Source organism: Odocoileus virginianus, chromosome 31 (assembly GCF_023699985.2).
Source record: "Odocoileus virginianus isolate 20LAN1187 ecotype Illinois chromosome 31, Ovbor_1.2, whole genome shotgun sequence".
Lineage (NCBI taxonomy): Eukaryota > Metazoa > Chordata > Mammalia > Artiodactyla > Cervidae > Odocoileus > Odocoileus virginianus.
This window is the reverse complement of record NC_069704.1, coordinates 17,761,675-17,780,311: the sequence shown is the minus strand read 5'-3', so window position 1 is coordinate 17,780,311 and position 18,637 is coordinate 17,761,675. Positions and strand designations below refer to the sequence as shown.

The 18,637-nt window shown below is 38.3% G+C and overlaps 1 pseudogene; it reads right to left on the bottom strand.

Moving 5' to 3' along the window:
• Nucleotides 1-3,383: 3,383 nt before the first annotated feature.
• Nucleotides 3,384-18,637, bottom strand: part of LOC110142743 (WD repeat domain phosphoinositide-interacting protein 3 pseudogene) — a 45,093-nt pseudogene continuing 29,839 nt past the window's right edge.

Genomic DNA, 18,637 nt, shown 5'->3' with positions numbered 1-18,637 from the left:
CAGTGGTCATGTTTGGATGTGAGAGTTGGACTATAAAGAAAGCTGAGTGCTGAAGAATTGATGCTTTTGAACTGTGGTGTTAGAGAAGACCCTTGAGAGTCCCTTGGACTGCAAGGAAATCCAACCAGTCCATCCTAAAGAGATCGGTCCTAAATATTCATTGGAAGAACTGATGTTGAAGCTGAAACTCCAAATCTTTGGCCACCTGATATGAAGAACTGACCCACTAGGAAAGATCCTGATACTGGGAAAGACTGAAGGCGGGAGAAGGGGGCAACAGAGGATGACATGATTGGATTGCATCACTGACTCAATGGACATGAGTTTGAGTAAGCTCCATGAGTTGGTGGCAGATAGGGAAGCCTGGTTTGCTGCACTTCCTGGGGTCACAAAGAGTCAGACACGACTGCACAACTGAACTGAACATCTTTATAACTATCCTGAAAGCAAGGGGAGAGTTTGAAGATTTCTAAGAAAAGAAGCACGTAACTAGATAGGTAGTTCAGAAAGTCTTTGTGGCACTATTATGGATAAAAGAGAGCAGGACGATTACAAAGCCTCCTGGACATAATGAGGATGTCAATCCTCTATGAGACACAAAATTTGAATCCATAGTAATAATGTGAATATTATGCTAATTTCTAAAATGTAAAATCTAAGATATGACATAATTAAACACATTCCTCAGGACCATGTATATGATCAAGGAACTTTTTTATTTATGAATTTTATGTTTGCTTCTTCCAAAGCACTATTTTATAGACATGAAAATTCCAAAGACATTTTTTCCCAAAACAAATAGAGAAATGAAAAGATCAAACTAACAAAACTGCATTTTTGTTTTAGTGTGAGTTCGTAGAAAAGTAAAGTATATATTGTCTGAAAAGAATTGCTCTATCAATTTCTACAAATGTTTCTGTTCCTGTGAAAACTCTGCATTGCTCAACATATGTGCCCATCAATCTCTACTAGTTTGAGCTGAGGATTAATCTGGTAAAATTTCCCAATAGAATAATAAATACTAAAATGTCACTTCCTAAAACTGAGAATTTTATTCCACAAAGCTAAATTTAAAGCATAAGTTTAGAATTGAAAACAAAACCTTTATCAAAATGTAATATATTCTGAAAGTGCAATGCATTAATAGTGTTTCACAGATTTTTTTCCCCCTTGAAATTATTAGATATTAAAATTTAGTGTTTTTCTGTTAAAAGTAGATTGCATGTTTATAGTAAAACACTGACAATTAAGAAAAGTATAAAGGAGAAAATAAAAATGAATATTCATAAAAGCAAGACCTAGAAATAACTATCATAAATACTTACTACATTTCTTTCATGCATACATATATAATATTATATATTTATGATGTATTTATATTCATTTAAGTTATGCCATGAGAATTTCCTATAATATTCAATGTTCTCTGAAAATGATATTTTAATAGCTGTATAATATTACACCATAAGGCTATTCCGTAAATTATGCAACTATTAACTTACATGCGGGCATGAACACTGCTTCCAATTTTCTATATTTTAAGAATGGTATAATGTTCACTTTTGTACCTGAATCATTTTTCACATCTCTACATCTCTGGTGACTTCCTAAGGGTGGAATTCTAGAACTGGAAATGTTGGGTCAAAGTACTTTTTTTTTTTTAATTTTTGCCACTTAACACCAAGCTGCTTTTTGGACAGTTTTTACTAATTTAGAGTTTCACTAGAAGTCCACAGCTTGACAGACAAAACATAATATATAATTAATAGTTCTTTTTCCTTATTAAATGAGAAGTGAGGCTTGTTTCATAATACTTTTTGGACAACTATATTCTGTGAATTGCTTTTCTATATCCTATTACTTACCAGTTTTCTGCCAGGGTATTGGTCTTCATCATCTCTTCTTTTGAATTAGGGAGGAAGGGAATTTCCTTTGAATTATGGATGCTTTGGGATGCTCAGGAATACCTCTTATGGGGGAGTTTGGGCTTTCTTTCTTCTTTGCAAGCTGGTTAAGCTATTGATCTGGACTCTGGATCACGCTGCCAGTGGGAGCCTATTAAGGAAACCTGGGTTAAGGTCCAGACCATGAAGCGCATAATTATTATATTATGCTCATGCTTTAGTCTTTTTAGTCTGTCACGTTTGTTGCAAAACAGAATTTGCCATTAGGCTTATTATAAATATTTGCAACCTGAAAGCAAAACACAAAATTAAATCTCTTTATCAAGAATTTAAGAAAACTAAATAAATGCTTCAAATAGTACTTAACAATAGTGAGACCATACATATTGTAGTCATTTAATGTTAAAAAAATGTAACATGCCTTTCATTTTCAACATGCTAACGTGTAGCTCTTCTTATAAATGTTGGGGAGAGAAAAAGATGACAAGAAAGCTAAGTAGAAATGATAGACTAAGGCATTATGCTTAACACTGACAGAAATGACCAGAGGACACTTTCTCCTGTATCACTTTTTTGAAAGAGATGTAGAATATTTTCGTTCATATACTCTAAATTAAATGACTAATTTTTAAAGTCTATGATCCTTACACATAACAGAAAATTGAGCCTTAATCCTGAATAAAGCTGACTCTTCCTGTTTAAGAGACTGGGTTAAGCCCCTGAAAGGATGGCTATGCCCCAAGGCACCTAGGCTCACTGAGGGGTGGGGAGGGGTTGGGTCTCGTGTTTTGCATCAATTCTAACAACTGTAACACAGAACAGGGGATGGCAGCACGTGTGCACACATAACCAAATGATGCTACAGGCACAGAAAAGTCACAACATTGAATTTACACAAAGGGAAACGTTCTCATTGCATTTTCTATAATAACCATGTCTTTTTTTCTTCACTGAAGAAGAGATCTTCCTCCTTTTTGAAGGTGAGCTGCTGGTATTATTATTCTATTTAAGTCTTGTTACACTGTAAGATGGAGAAGGAAATAGCAACCCACTCCAGTATTCTTGGCTGGAAAATCCCATGGACAGAGCAGTCTGGCGCGCTGCAGTCCATGGGAACACAAGAGTCGGACACGACTTTGTGACTAAACCATGTCAGTAAGAACTAATGTTTTCCAATTTGCTCAGTAAAAATGAGGAAATTTGTTTCCAAATAACAAATTGTAATTCAAATTTTAGAGGTAAAGGATGCAGTGGAACTGCCAAAGCTAAACTTCATAGCTGAACTAAAAGATAGCAAGCTGACAGTCAGGTACAAGTTGTTCAAAGCCACTTAAGCATCTACTCCAGCCCTGGTAATTGTTCTTTTTCATAACGGAAAGCCTTCCTCAGGAAAGCAAAGATTTCATATGGCTTTGAGGCCAAAGGCCATTGGGGAAGTCCCTTCCTGCCTAATACCCACAGGTCTACAGCAGGTCAGCGTTAGCTCCAGAAGGGTCTGAGGGGCACACTCAGCACTTCAATGGGGTGATCAGCTGAAGGAACCTGAAATTTGGGAAAACTCTCTTTGGAAATGAAGTATTTTTGAAGGAAATTGGCTGATTCCAAACTAGACTGCTTATTCCTTTTGCCACAGTCATGAGACACACAGATAAAGGAACTGTCCTGATTACGATAAATATTTGCTGCTTGTGAACTTTCTTCACAGTTCCTGGATCCAGTGCCCTGATAGAAGTAGCAGACATTCTCATGAGCCCCTTTTCTGGACGGCAATTCTTGTTCCCTACAGGTTGAGAGCAATGCAGCTCAGGATACCTTTGTGTACAGGGGTGTCCCCCGGCAGCCTCCTGGTGCTGGCCAGGTCCACGAGCTGCACGTGAATCACTATGTGTCTGGCAAGGCCAGGAAGGCATTGTTACTACCGAAACACAAGACATAAAGGCCTTTAGAATTAGAGTAGCTTTTAAAGACACAAAACTGGTAGGGTTTGTGTGTGCATGTAAACACATTAATCATGAGGTCCAAAGGGACAATTCTGTCTCACCTCGATTTGGCTTCCTTGAATTCTGTGGAAAATTCTGTATTAATAAGAGTGTTCTTCAAGAACTCTTATGGTTAAAGGGTTAGTAGGTTTTTGGCTGTATGTATGTTGCACCATGTTAGGTATAATTATAACCTTATTGTTTTTGTTTGGAGATTAAGCATGGTTTGTGAAGATGGGTGTGAGTGTTGAGTTGACAAAAGGTGGAATTGTGATAGTTAAGTTTATATGTCAACTTGTCTGAATCAGGGATTGCTTAAAATACTTGATGAAATATTATTTTTGGGTGTGTCTGTGAGAGTGTTTCTGGATAAAATAGCATTTGAATCATTGATTTAGTAGATTGCCCTCCCCAGTGTGGGTGGGCAGCGCCTAGTCTGGTGAGGGCCTGAATAGAGCAAAATGACTGAAGAAGGAGGGATTCACCCCCTTTTCTGCCTATTGCTTGTGATGGGCTATTTCATTTCTTCTTCTGCCCTCAAGCTGGCATTTACATCATCAGCTCTCCTGGGTCTCAGGCCTTTGATTCAGAAGGAATCACATCACTGGCTTTTCTGGGTCTCCAGCTTATGCATGGCAGGTTGTAGAACTTCTGTCTCTGTAATTGTTTCAGTCAGTTCCTCATAATAAATCTCTTTTTGTATCCTATTGGTTCTGCTTCTCTGGAGAACCCTAACTAACACAGACACCATAAATAGCACTCTCTTGCACTGCTGGTAAATTGCTACAGTCTTTCTGGAAGGGAATTTGTGAGTGTACTTCAAATGCTTTAAAAATAGCCATGCTTTTTGAGACAACAATTCTACACCTAGGAAATTAGCCAGTAGAACTATTTATAGATGAATTTACAGATTTTTCCACACAAATGGACATCTCAGTATAGCTTAGAAAACTGCACTCTTGGACATAACTTAAATGTCTAATTATTGGGGATTTGTGAAGGGAATTATTTTACCCTTCAAAGCTACATTATAAAGGCTAATTTTTGACAGAAATGGGGTATTATTGCATTAGTCCTCTGTAATAAGAAGTTATAAAACCGTATGTACTTATAATGCCATTTTTATACATAATTTTTGACACTTACAAATCTACATTCCTATAGAAAATAGAATTCTGTTTTAAAACTCAAGGGTGTGGAAAAGGAGGGAGCAATGATGGAATTCCTCTCAGAAATGAAAACCAAGTCTATAGACATCACTAGCATGAGCCACCAGGGGAGCCCCTCTAAAGGTTTCACTGTCTTCAAAGGTCTATAAGGTATAAAGCTCAGGTACTTGGTTTTAAATGCTATTTTAATACCTCAGAACTTGTGTCATTTATCCTTTTTAAACACTGCCTCACTATTTCCCCACAGTAATCACTCATTTATTTAACACGTAATTTTAAGTACCTATTATATGCCAGGTACTTTTTTAGGTGCCAGGTACTTTTTTAGGTGCCAGGACAGGCACCTAATATGTTCTCATATTAACATATTCAGATTCACAGTAATTGACTTAAACAGCCTAAGGTATCAATGGGTGATAAATGCTATGAAAAAACAATTATAAAGCAGAGTGAAGAAATAAAGAAAGCAACCTCTCTGATTAGCTGACATTTGAATAAAGACCCCAAAGGAAGTGAGGAGGTGGGCTAAGCTGAGTTCCGTGGGAAAGGAGTAGCATAGCAAGCAAAGATGACTCTAAGGACAAGGGCCCTGGGTCAGGAATGTGTTTGGGGGCTTTGGACCAGTAAGAAAATCAAAAGAAGCTAGAGTGGAGTAAGGCAGAGGCAGAATGGAAGGGATAAAATTAGAGAGGTAAATGAGAGTCAGACAACATATCAAGATGAGGGTTAACAAGGGAATTCTCCAATTATGAAGGCTTATGTCCAATTTCTACAGGAATGCAAGAAGCTGGGCTGATTCTATACAACTCTCATTGAGTTTAGGTGAAGGGTTCCTTAAAAGCAATGACCCCTAACAGGTAAACAAAACAGAGTCAATATTTAGGTACATTGACAGCTATGAAAAACATCTGCTTCGTTGACTACGCTAAAGCCTTTGACTATGTGGATCATAACTAACTGTGGAAAATTCTTAAAGAAATGGGAATACCAGACCACCTACCTGCCTCCTGAGAAATCTGTATGCAGGTCAAGGAGCAACAGTTAGAACCGGACATTGAACAATGGACTGGTTCCATATTGGGAGAGGAGTACATCAAGGCTGTACATTGTCACCCTGCTTATTTAACTTCTATGTAGAGTTCATCATGCAAAATCCCAGACTGGATGAAACACAAGCTGGAATCAACATTGCTGGCAGAAATATCAATAACCTCAGACATGCAGATTACACCATTCTTACGGCAGAAGTGAAGAGGAACTAAATAGCCTCTTGAAGAGAGTGAAAAAGGAGAGTAAAAAAGCTGGCTTAAAACTTAACATTAAAAACTAAGATCATAGCAACTGGTCTCATCACTTCACAGCAAATAGATGGGGAAACAATGGAAACAGTGAGAGACTTTATTTTTTTGGGCCCCAAAATCACTGCAGATGGTGACTGCAACCATGAAATTTAAAAAATGCTTGCTCCTTGGGAGAAAAGCTATGACCAACCTAGATAGCACATTAAAAAGCAGAGACATCACTTTGCAGACAAAAGTCCCTATAGTCAAAGCTATGGTTTTTCTAGTAGTCATGTATGGATGTAACAGCTGGACCATAAAGAAAGCTGGGCACCAAACAATTGATGTTTTTGAATGGTGGTATTGGATAAGACTCTTCAGAGTCCCTTGGACAACAAGATCAAACCAGTCAATCCTAAAGGAAATCAGTCCTGAATATTCATTGGAAGGACTGATGCTGAAGTTGAAACTCCAATACTTTGGCTGCCTTTATGGGAAGAACTGACTCATTTGAAAAGACCCTGATGCTGGAAAAGATTGAAGGCAGGAGAAGGGGATGACAGAGGATGAAATGGTTGGATGGCATCACTGACTGAATGCACATGAGTTTGAGCATGCTCTAGGAGTTGGCGATGGACAGGGAAGCTGGGTATACTGCAGTCCATGGGGTCACTAAGAATCAGACATGACTGAATCTGAGTGACTGAGCTGACTGACTGACTGACAGGTATGAAAGGTATCTGGAGACAGTTTTGGTGCTAAGAAGGTGGGACTTGTGTTTCCTTGAAACCCAAAATGGTTCAGAAATGATTTGTGTGATGCTTATATTTTTAAATAAAAGTTTATTTTTGAAAATACATTAGAAAATGTAAGTGTCCTCAAGCATGAAAAATGAATATTCTCCAGTTCACTTCTGTAGTCTCCTTGTTTTTCTTTCAAAGACTATGCATGTAGAGGCTTGCAATGGCTTGCTAGAGGAATAATTAGTTTGAATTTTTCTCCTGGACTCAGAAATAATCCAGATTATTTGGTAGCCTGACTTCTTCCAGCTTGCGTTGCATTTGAATTTTAATATAGTGTCAACAGACATAACTGTCTTCTTTGAACACTTTATTCCTTTCCTTTACAGAGTAGTTATTCCCAATCAGAGGATAAAATAACAACTTAAAATGCAGTCTCCAATGGAAATCAGGCCAACCAATTGAAATAAATTTAAAAAAAAAATCCTACTTCAAGATGTATGTGTAATAGAGTAAAATGATATATTCCTGCTGTTTCAGAAAAGATGAAATGCTATAAATGCCGCCTAAATGAGAGATGAAACTTCAAAATATTGGCAATCCCTGAAGAACATAGAGCTTAACCAAGGGGTGGAAAACATACCATGTAGATGTGCTATGTCCTTTTAACCATAAATAACATTAAGTTGTTAATTCATTACTCATTATGGTGTACATATTCTGTGCCCAGGATTGTGCTTGGTACTAGGATAACTCAGTCTAGTAGGGAAAGGTGGTAAGTGAACTAACTATATTATAAGAATGACGAAAGAAGTAAACTCCCAGAGTAGGGAGTTACTATAGAGACACAGAAAAGACTCAAGAACTGGGAAAGGCTTCTTGAAAGAGATACTGCTTGGGAAGCCTGAAATTCAGGGTTTTAAGGATCATTCAGCAGGAAAATCCTTGGAAAAGGATCAAGAGATCTATGTTCCTATATGAACTTTATCATTAATGAAACTTGTGACTTGAAAAGCCATGGGAAATACGTATGAAGGGGAGATACAGGAAAGGAAAGAATGTCATGGACTTAAAGAACGCTTGACACAGCTTGGTGGAAAAGACTGCAGGCCTTGAGGAGAGTGGCTACAGCCCTTTGACCAGCTATGCCTACAAAATCACATATCCTGGGTTTCCTGGACTTGAGAGATGCAGTGCTGGTAACTTTAGCACTTTCCCTAACTTCCTTTAACTTCTCCCTAAGAATTTTTGAAAACAAAGTGAGATCTAATCCACTGATTTTCAGTGGTGTTTCCAGAATCTCTTGCAATACATACACCCAAGTTCCTTATTAAAAATGAAGACCACTGGGTCTTACCTCAAGGTTGCTGAATCAGAATATTTGGGGCTGGAGTTAGAAAATCTGGATTTTATCACACTTATTAGGTGATTTGATTGCACCAACTCATTCTGATCCATATATTCCATCTTCCCTGCCATCTAAAAAAGCTGGTACCATATTTGTACTTCCAGACAGGGACATTATGGGGATTGAACCCATGACTGTTAGTTCCCAGTTGAGTAAGTTTACCACTGTATTGTATAACTTCCTATATTTAATCCAATGATTTAAATTTATTTAGTGTTTCCAGAAATAATTTGGAGTGATTAGGTTGTTAAGAAGTGAAATAGGAACTTAAGTTGTATATCTGTGAGTAAAAAATTCAAATATCAAAAAATATTGAAGCTCTAATAATTTGGCCACCTGATGCAAGGAACCCATTCATTGGAAATGATCCTGCTGCTGGGAAAGATTGAAGGGGAAAGGAGAAGGGGGCAGCACAGGATGAGATGGTTAGCATCATTAACTCAATTGACATGAATCTGAGCAAACTCCAGGAGCTAGTGGAGGACAGAGGAGCCTCGTGTGCTGCAGTCCTTGAGATCACAAAGAGTTGGACACGATTCAGTGACTGAACAACAACAAAAATATTCATAGAAAAGTATTGAAAGGACATACACCAAATGTTAGCCACTTTTGCCTTCATAGGGTCCCCTAGTGGCTCAGACAGTCTGAGTCTGAGTCTGTCTGCAGTGCATGTAGACCTGGGTTTGATCCCTGGGTCGGGAAGATCCCCTGGAGAAGAAAATGGCAACCCCATCCAGTATTCTTGCCTGGAAAATTCCATGGATGGAGCAGCCTGGTGGGCTCCATGGGGTCGCAAAGAGCTGGACACGACTAAGCGACATCACTTTCATTTTCTTTCCAGTATTCTTGCCTGGTATCCCATAGATCGAGCAACCTGGCAGGCTACAGTCCATGGGGTCGTAAGGAGTCAGATACAACTGAGTGACTTCACTTTGCCTTCATGGAACAAAAACGTTGTCATTATTAATCTTTCTCTTTTCCCATATTTTGTATTCTTCAAAACAAGCACATATTTTAAAATTTAAAATAGCAGTAACTTCATTTAACTTGGGATAAAATTAATACTGAAATGCTTAAAGCTGTAAGTGACCCTCAGAGAACTTTCAAAGCCTCTGGTAAATTGCATTTTCAAGATTTAACTGTCTCTGTTGGCTCTGGCCTCCCAGATGGTATGAATCTATTCAGTGATCTCTGACCTCATTTGATTTCTGAAAATGTCCTGTGATCAAACTTTGCCCTACTTTTCCTGAAAAATTAAGTCATCAGAAACTTTAACTCAGGGATACAAAAAGATGTGGAAGGTTTCAGTTTGGGAGGTGAATAAGTCATAAGAAGTAATGTCTGTTCACTTCTAAAACTCTCTAAATCTTCTTTGTGAGAAATTTTAAAGGCAGGCTTTAAATTCTTGATCCAGGATTTAAAAGTTAATGAGCATAAGAAAAAATTAGCATAGTCTTCCCACATAGAGATAAAGCTAAAACTTTAAAATATTTTGATTTTCTTTTGGTAATTGTTTTAATTATGAACTGACATTTTTTTACTTTATTTAAAAATATTATGTAATATACTATTATGTACAATTTCCAAAATAAAAATATTCATTATTCATAGTTCTGATATATATTAATAATATAGTATATTATCTATAGTGTATGCATCAGGACTCACTCAGTCATGTCCAACTCTTTGTGACTCCATGGACAGTAGCCTGGCAGGCTCCTCTGTCCACGGGATTTCCCAGGCAAGAAAACAGGAGTGGGTTGCCATTTCCTCTTCCAGGAGATCTTCCCAACCCAGGGATCAAATCCTCATCTCCTGCACTGGCAAGCAGATTCTTTACTAGTGAGCCATAGGACTGTGATTAATTACATATAATTTGGATCCTTAAAATTTTTTATAACTTTCTAACACATATTTTTTCATGCTATCAAATAGACTTTAGAAACATCATTGAACCAGAGGATTTCTGATGCTAAAATCATCACAGCACTAGTTTGTCTTGTTCAGATAATAAATCTACTTCAAAATATGCTTTTGGTCTCACAACACATTTAAATATTTAAGAGAAGTTGCATTCTATTTTCCATTGTCCTATGACATAATTAATCATATCTAAAGGTAACAGTGGATAAGGGCCAGTATAAGTTTAGGTGAAAAAACTTACTTTTAGCTCTCATGAAGATATCCATTTAGTGAATAGAGATTCATATAAAGAGTTTCTGACATAATAATCAAGAATGTCTGTTTTGTAAATAGAAAACCTAACGTGATAACAGATGAGTTTGACCAAGTGTTTGTGATTCTAATTTAAGGACTAATTCAAGGACTCTTCCCACTACCCCATCCCACTTTAGGACCTGCAACTCCTTCAATTCTAGTATAATATAGAGAAAACAGCTATTGGGCTTGGAAAATCTTAGGTAACTTTTATAGTGAACTGAGCACTGAAATATTTCCAGATGGATATGGACTCTCTGAACATCTGGGTACTGATGTATCACCTGGAGACCTCCTTATTTATTCCTCAATAAATCAGATGGCATCCAAAGCTACATAAATCCTTTACATGGAGAAAGAAGGTGGCAAAATATTCTGCAATAAATGATAGAGCAGGTAACTATTGGTCACACATAACACTGGTTAATAGAAGGCACTGATAGTGTCTAATCTTGGAGGCCAGAGATAATAGCCCCAGGAAACTGGAGTTCAGTTTCCCTACTCTTTCAGCAGGGAGATGATTAGAGTTGTGACGCTCCAGTTAAAACTCTCACAAAAAACTCCCTAAGCAATTTTTACACTAAAATTTCCCTTTTCTTTCCCATAGTGATACATGCTCTTTACATTTAAGCTTAAACTGCCCCACATCAATCACTGAATAGTTCACTCTGGATTTCAGAGAAGATACAGCTTATTCACAAAACAAGTAGAGTGCAAAATGGCTCTCTTACCTAACTCTAAATTCAATTCATCATGTAATATCTTGAAATCACCCACTGTGAGAGTACTTCAAACCACAGAAATCACCAACACTTTAAACCAGAATCCTAACCCCCAGCCCCAGGGGCTTGTCTGACTAGACCACCGCTGATTGTGGAATTCTATGTATGACTAAAGTGTGAGTATAGTCTGATAATCGTGCACTTGATCTTAACACAGATGTCCTTAATTGGCTCTCACTGGCAGTGTGATCAAGTCTAGACACAATAGCATAAGCAGCTTGCAAAGAAAAAGAAAGTCAAATTTCCCATTTAGGAACATTCCAAAGTGACTCATAGTATGAAGCATAGAAAACCTTCCATCCTCCCTTAATTCAAAGGAGAAGAAGACAAAGATGAAGAGTGAAGAGGAGGAAGAGGCAGAGGAGAAAAGAAAGAAAAGGAGATAAAAATGAGAAGGATGAAGAGAAGACTTGGCAAAAATCCTGCTTTTTTTCACAGTGGCCAAAATGCCTGTCATCATTCATCCTTTGTTTCTTCAGAGGCACTTTTACCGTAGATTTTATTTTTTCTCTTCTTTCCTTTTATATCAGTATTAGAGTACCCTACAACATGCCTTATTATTAGTACAGGAGTATTCTGGACCATGCTTTTCTTCCGAACTTCAAAATCCAAGACTATCTACTCCCTTAAGGGCCCTAAACTCCATTAATGACTCATAATAAAATGTCCTATTTCTAAGCCTCATAATAAAGGATTCTCAGATGTAGAAGGAGCAGTCACAGGCAAAACAAGATGAAACAAAAAAGACTGAACTTGAAGCCCTGCTCTTGGTGAGAACCAAAGATTTAAATGAGACTCATTATAAAGTTGGCTTTCAGAAAGTAAATTTCTTATTAAAATGCTGACCTGACTCCAACTTCTCAAAGACCCTTATTATAGTTTTTCAGTTTAATACTAGTCAAATATTCACATCATTTAAAATATACTCTATTGAGATTTTCTGAATATCAGATACGTAGCCAAATGAAATGTCCAAATTCCTCATTCAGGCAGTTCAGGTTAGATGGTTTCATGAACTGAGATGGTAGCACACCCAGCAATCTTAAGCTACAGGACATTTTCTATAAGTCCACGTATACTTCCAAGGGTTTTTGGCATCCCCATGAATCATAACAAAAAGAAGGTGAAGATGAAACACAGGGACTAAAAAAAAAAAAAGAAACACAGGTACTGTCATTTGCAGTCTGCACTGTATTTCAGGTACATTTCTGCTTTGACATTATATTCAGACAAGCAACAACAGTAATGCTTAGTTACCCATGGTAATTTCATATTTTTCTAGTAAGAAGGGTAGAAAATATAAAATGTAAGTCCCCAGTTGGGTTGGGATTTTGTTCTGTGTATTTTATTGACTAATATACCCCTACTGTTTAGGACAGTCATTGAGAGGATAGATAATATATAAATATTTGTTGGCTGAATAATTAAATGAATGAACGGAAATTTCCAATTGGCAACTTTGCTACCTTTCTATAAGTTTCATTGTAGTTTGATTGAACTCACCATGGTTGTATTTTCCTTTTTATTTTCCATGGTAACTGTACATTTCTGCCACAGATAGGTAAAGGAAATCTATAGTCACAATTCAAGTATTACAATTCTACAAATTAACTGAATTTTCATAAAAAAATCTCTTTTCATCTGAATTAAGTTCATCACATTAGAAAATCCCTTAACCAAGGAACTCACCCAACAAAAATTATATCAAGAAGCCAATTTATATTTATAAGCTTGCTTATTAATATTTTTATGTCATTTATTTCTGTCACTTCTTTTTTGTTGTTCACAAAAGCATTGCCAATCAATACAGACAAAGGCACTGCAACAACAACGACAAAAAACAGTTTTCAGTTTCTCAGAGAATAGCCCATACCCTTTTGCTAAGCATCTCACTCCCTCTGGCTTGTCTGCAATCTCGAGAAGCTATGGATTCACCTGGACACAAAGAAGCATTCATTTATTAAAGCAGTTTCTGAAAAGAAGAAGAAATACCATATTTATTTCTGGGAGTCTATTAGGAAATGTGGTACAGTTGAACTAGTTAGTGAATACTTTAAGAGCATGCATATTTGAGAATCAACTTAATTGTCTCTGTCAATCAACATCTTAATTGCATAGTTAATTAGTGTTAATTACTGGATGAAGTATTTATAATTAACTGTGCACCTTTTCTATTATCTATGATTACACCTAGACATTGGTGGCTGCTGTTTAGCTGCTGTCGTGTCCAATTCCTGCGACCCCATGGACTATAGCCTGCCAGGCTCCTCTGTCCATGGGATTCTCTAGGCAAGAATACTGGAGTGGGTTGCCATGCCCTTCTCCAGGGGATCTTCATGACCCAGGAATCAAACCCAGGTCTCCTGCATTGAAGGCAGATTCTTTACCAACTGAACTACAAGGGAAGCCCACGTGTACATTTTCTACTATCTGTGATTACACTTAAGACATAGTTTCTTTAAAACTAAGCCTGTCTATAGATGCCTACAAGTGAAACTATGTAAAAAATTATCTGTGTTAATCTTCAGAAAGATCAAAACATATGAAATTAGACCTTTTATTTTGAAAATTAAATTCTAAACTTCCCTTCTCAAATCAAGAAGTTAAGACTTTTCCTCACTTGAAAATAAGGAAATGTGATTTGGAAAACACCTAAGCTTCCAACCCTATGGGAGAAAGATTTATAGTTTTAGGTAACAAGTTCTCTTAAAATCCTTCATGAATTATTTAGATCACTGTTTCCCTAATTTGACCATGTATCAAAATCTCCTGGGAAGCATTTAAGAATATAGCTCTCAGGATCTCTGCCTAGATCAATGGAGTCAGGGCCTTTGGGGTGGAGCTCAAGAATTATTATCTCAAAAAAAATTTTTCTCCACGTGATTTTTACATGTAATCAGGTTTAGGAATAAAATATTTTAGATAGTTAAGTACTTTGTGGCATCAAGTGCTATCACCACTCTCATTCTTTCACATACCCCATAAAGCAAATCTACAATAAAGTAAAGCCAAGTACCAAATTTGGAGAATTTGAATTGGTCTGACTTAACCTGTAGTTCACAAAATTCACTCTGGAGGCTCCTGTGGAAAATCCAAAGACAGGAATTTTCATCAATCATAGCGATTGCAACCACGATACCAGTTCAGAAGTGGCTGGCTTCTGATCAGAACATACGTTATAGAGTGAACGGTGAAGATCTAAAATATGAACCTGAGGCAGGACGTAGCTGAGCCACCCTCAGATAAAGTGGGCTTCCCTGTGACTCAGATGGTAGAGAATCCGCCTGCAATGCGGGAGACATGGGTTCGATCCCTGGGTTGGGAAGATCCCCTGGAGGAGGGCATGCAACCCACTCCGGTATGCTTGCCCGGAGAATCCCCATGGACAGATGGTCCTGGTGGGCTACGGTCCATGGGGTCACAAAGAGTCAGACACGACTGAGTGACTAAGCACACACTAGGTAAAGCGATTGGAGACTCATTCCCTATGGACGGAAACTCCAAGATGAGAATAGTAAGACAATTAAAGGAGCAGGCTGGGCCCTGCCTAGACCATGTATTTCCTACTCTCGAAGTCAGGAGACCTCCCTGACCACACACTGTCAGAAAATTTCATTGGAAGCCAAAGGGGAGAGAGGCCAAGGGATGTTCCCTAGCCATACGCCTTTTTGGTAGAATCCGTCTTTGCTAAGAGAGATGTGTGTACACGTGGGAGGATCCTGAGACATACCAGATATGGACTGTGAACCAGGCAAATCAAAATGATTGGCTAAAAGGAACTCGGAAGAAATATGTCAGAAAAATAATTAAAACTGCCACAAGGGTGCAACCCAGCGACTCTCTCCCTGAGTTCTCCCGTGTGTCTATCCACATGTACTGTACTCTTTTCCCTCTTAACAAATATTTCACTTATTTCACTACTGTCCATCTTTGTGGGAATTCTTTTCTGTATAGCCGAAGGGCCAGGGCTCCTGTCACTGACCACTGGTCTAGTGGCTAGGATCTGGAGCTTTCACCACTGTAACCCAGCCCCAATCTCCAGCTGGGAACCCAAGCCCCATTCCAAGCCATTGCAGGCCGAGGCCACCCGAGACCAAACCCAAATCACAACACTTGATATTCTCAATTGCCAGCTTTGACTTGTGAATTGTTGCCTTTCACATGTCAGCAACTCTTTTTTGTGTCCTCCACTGTAAAAAGCTTAAGAGATTTACAATTGATTAACCCTGAACCACAATAAGATTCTAGCCATAAAACATAACAGAGCAACTAGGTCACTTTGGTAACCTGCGCTTCCCCCAGAAACTGGAGTCTGAGTTAAGGTCAGTGGGGGAGGGGTAATGCCAGGGAATAGTACAAGGAGTGTTTTTGAGTTGGTCACTGCTATGGGGAATGGGGCTAGTTTATGCTGGAGTCTTCTGAGGAACAATGTAGAATATGCCTCCAAATTGCTTGCTGGAAGGAAAAAAGAGGAAGGCATTCATGTCCCAGCTCCTTTCTCCCAGGGGTCAAGGATTGCCCCAGCATGTGCTTACTCTCTGGCACTCCAGTTTGCCACGCAGTTCATACAAGTGTCCCACAACAAAATGCCAGAGAAGACCTGGGATACAAAACAGAAGGCATGAAGACAGGCAAAACTGAGGTGCTCTCAGATTATACATTTATATGAAGTTAGTTGTTATAACAATGGCTGGCTTAAAACATGGGTGAAGAAGACCAGACACAAGGCATAGATATTGTCCAGTACAGTCATGCATGTATCAGAAGGCTACTACTGTTAGGCAGTGAGCCTGCAACTTAGAAGTGTGAGGTCCCAAGGCTGAGTACCCTTATTGATGCAATGAACTATTTCCAGAGTTCTCAGAATTACTAAAGATATAATGAAGTTATGCTTCTTATACACTATTACATTGGAAGTCTCTGTACAGTGTCATCTTCTTTGCTCTTTATACTGTCAATTTCTTATTCCTATTCTTTCTGTTCTTCTTGACTGTTGCTTTGTATTTCACCCATGACCAATGAGAAGCTAATTTATCTTCAAATCTATGGTACACATTTAGCAAATGAATAAGATATGGAAATTAGAATTTGGATACCAGGCACCTCCTTGATAATTTTAGCATAAGTCTCATCTCTGAATGGAACCACCACACCATCAAACACCCCTAGAGACAATAAGACTACTGATAGTCTGACACTAGACTGCTTGGGTTCCTAGTGCATAAAGTAAGTGTTGGAGTGCTTAACGTATTTTGAAGATTCATGGTCAATGATACTTGCGGAAGAACCAGCCACAGCATATTTTCCTGACTTATTATCTGCCGTCTTTTTGGAAATTAGGCTTTGCTCCCCTTTTCCCCTGCTTCTAAACATTTCTCAGAGATGATTCTACTTTGCCTGACATACCATCATTACCACCATGCACTCTCAAAGTCAAGTTCCCATCCCATTCCCAAGAACTGCTTTCCTTTATCATGCATCTCTAATTTCATTGTTTGGACACTGTCTCTGATGGAAGGCCACTTTTCAAGGTCACTGGCTCTAACTGCATTTGACCTGTAAGGCTGTTAACTCTGTGCTAGTCCTCTTGCCCTTAGTTTGACTGTCTCTTTATTCCCAGCAAGGCATGGACCCAGCATTTGGAAGCATGTACCTTGATTCTTTGCTAGGAGATTTGTTGTTACAGGAAATTCTGCCTTAGTCCATTGCTGTTGTGTGAAGGGATTCAATATTTCATAGAAACAAAATGATTAGATTCACTTGTGCTTTCAAGGCATTACATATTACTGTGCAGGAACTCATCAAGTTGAGTCTGATCGAAAATAATACAAAAGCAGAAAGGAATTATTCATTCCATCACCTTTCTTGTAGTTCACATGAATACTCCATCTCTAATCCTACTCTTTAATCATATTAATCTTGACTCTATTTCTGTGGTAATTGGAAAAAAAGTGATATTAATACAGGCTTAACAAAGCGGGGGTATTTTCACCCATATAGGTGAGCAATTAAGGGGTTATTTGGCTTCAGAGATGGTTTTACCCAGTGTTCAATAAGAAGCAAATAGACGTTTCTATCTTCATTTCTTGGCTTTGCTTCCACAACGGTAGATACATTTTCCACAGACCCTCACACCCACCCAGCAGCTATTATGTGACTGCATTCTCTTGTGGAGGAAAGACTGAAAACATTTGTTAGGATTCACAGTGAATTTTTTATTGTATTTCACTGAGTCTTATTATTTATGCATTTATTTTGGACTCATGAATTGCACTATGTTCCCTTATAAATAATCATATGCTAAAGTCCTACCCCACTCAGGACCTGTGATAGTGAGGAAGCAGGGTCATTGCAAATGTAATTAGCTAAGATGAGGTCATACAGGAGAGAGGTGAGTCCCTAATCCAATGACTGATGTCCTATTTTCCTGAAAAGGAGAAATCTAGACACAGAGGCACACAGGGAGGATGCCATGCGACAGCAGACACTGGGATGATGCAGAAGAATCCAAGAAATGCCAAAGATTTCCATCAAAACACCAGAAGCCAACTGAGAGACATGGAACAGATTCTCCTTCACAGCTTCCAGAAGAAACTAACTCTGCTGGTGTCTTGATTTTGGAACTGTCAGACTGTAAGGCAATAACTTCCCATTGCTCAAGTCACCCAATCTGTGGTACTTCGTTATGACAATATCAGGAAACTAATGCATGGAACTATCACCATGGTCAGGTGAAAGCAATACTCTGGCCAGGCTTTAGTCACATGCAGGCCCACCGTTCCAGGAATGGGACGACAGCACTGGAACAGACTGAGGGAAGGGGTGAACCTCGTGGGGAAGTTAGAATTGGAGGATGAAAGGAAGCTGAGTAGAATGAACTTCAACTGTCAACAATTTAGGTCCTTATATTCTATAAATTTCAGGGGCATCGGAGCTCACTTCTCTATATATCCATGTGATAAATATTTGTCTTCTTTCAGTCTTTCAGTTATACCTGATATTTTCTCTTCTATATAAATCCAAACATTTCTCAGGCCCCTGGAAACGTTGGGAATGTCCAGGATTTCCTTCTCAGATTGAAGGCATCACTAGAAGAAATGACAATGTAAAATCCTTGAAAAATAATTACAATGATATCTCAGTAATCAGAGTATTTAT